Source organism: Chionomys nivalis, unplaced genomic scaffold (genome assembly GCF_950005125.1).
Source record: "Chionomys nivalis unplaced genomic scaffold, mChiNiv1.1 scaffold_28, whole genome shotgun sequence".
Classification (NCBI taxonomy): domain Eukaryota; kingdom Metazoa; phylum Chordata; class Mammalia; order Rodentia; family Cricetidae; genus Chionomys; species Chionomys nivalis.
This window is the reverse complement of record NW_026646922.1, coordinates 3004410-3006305: the sequence shown is the minus strand read 5'-3', so window position 1 is coordinate 3006305 and position 1896 is coordinate 3004410.

Below are 1896 nucleotides of genomic sequence, written 5' to 3'. Positions count from 1 at the left end.
AGGGGTCTATTGAATCTGCTCAGTTTAATGGACTCTCTATAATTAATTTGAGTTGGTTACTTTCTATCTTATGTAGTTTCCCTGCAGGATAGTGTTTACCAACCAAGACTACATGTTGGCATTAAAGATCTATAAATCGGGAGGTTGAGGGTCAGAGTCAGATAAGAAGTTGCAATTGTGGACGCAGAGAGGAGAGAGAAAAGAGAAGGAAAGGGAGTATGAGATCACTACCCTATAGTTTTTCAAAATGGAGGAGGGACCTGAGCTAAGAAGGAAACAGCCACAGCTCTTTCCACAGTCACTATTCCTGTCTAGGCCACAATATCTCCAAGCAGCTAGCACAAGCATTGGAAGTTTCTCTTCTGAGAGGGGCAGCCAGAGTGTGCCACATATGACCATTTTCCCTGGAGTTATCCTCATCATGGACAGAAGGAGGCAAGTCTCCCTAGAATCTCAACAACAATCTCACAGATGAAAATAAAAAGGCTTATTAAGGACACTTGGAGAAGCATTATAACTAACAGAGTTGGGAGATAATACATCTTCTAGGTTGTGATGATGTCAATCTACACAGGCACATCTGCCTGTCTTCTGATCATATGAACAGAATGCCTGCTGGTTTGGGAAGCATCTCATCTGGGATTGTAATACCAGGGCATTAAAATGTCCTCTTTGCTTGTCTTCTACCTCAGAGTGGTCTCTCTCTCAGGTACATTGGGATGAACCATTTGCAGGAATAACAGAAAAATAGGTAGAGCATCCAGAATGAGGTATAACATACATGGCCACAATTACATATGCAGCAACAAGGAAACAGATGAAGAATTCTGAGCATCAATGGAAGTTGAGGACCTAATACCAAAGCTAAGTCATGTAACACCATGGGTAGTTTCAGAGTTTCAGAGAGTAAATTCAGTTACATTCTGGAAAAAGCTAAGACTGCAAAAGATGGCTTTCATAATCAGAAAGTAGAAAAATTGGGTCTGCAAAAAGGAGGCAGTGAGGGAGTCTAGGGTGGTCACTGAGCAATGAAGAACCCCAAGTCCCTATCCCAACATGATACTGATATCATTTTTAAAAGTTATTGAGCCACAAATCTTGGCAGTCAGAGCTCAGGAGCTGAAATTACATTTCAATCCCATATAATGAATGCCTTGAGCATCTACAACGATGCATTTCTGTCTTGAGCATCTGGAGCAATATTTCTTTTCCTTAAGCATCTATAGCAATGCACCTCGGCCTTGAGCATCTGCTGTCATACCCCTCTAAAATGATTATCTACAGAAATTAACATCTGCTTTAAAAAGCGATATACTACTGGGATAGACCTACCATTGCATGTTTCCTTTGGATGTACACTTTTATATAACTACACCCTAAATTTGATATCAAGACCTGAGCACAAACAGATTTCACAGTTCTCAGTTTCCCCATGCTGTGATAATTCAGTAGGCCTCTGGACACATCCACCAGGAGACTTGAGGGGAGGAAGCAAAGGCATTCACGTTTGAATGTCTCTCATCTCAATCTCCACAGCACTTCTTTTAAAGTTATACCATTCCCTTTTGTGATCCAGAATATTTGCTCACAGCTCAATATTTTTTAACCAACTGTCTTGTTCTTCAGCCATGGCACAGTCAGTAAGGTGCATTTCATACAGATGGAGACCATAAATTTGATCCCTTCAAACTTGTGCAAAAATCTCGGCATTAAAGATATCAACTCATCACTCAGTGCTGAGGAGACAGCAACCCCTGGGTCTCTAAGACTCGCTGTTTGGTCAAGGGGAATTGGTCAGCTCCAGGTTCAAAGAGATGACGTATCTTAATCATGACAGAGAGTAATTAAGGAAGACACCCAGGGTTAATTCTGGCCTTTGCATGAATGTATACACAT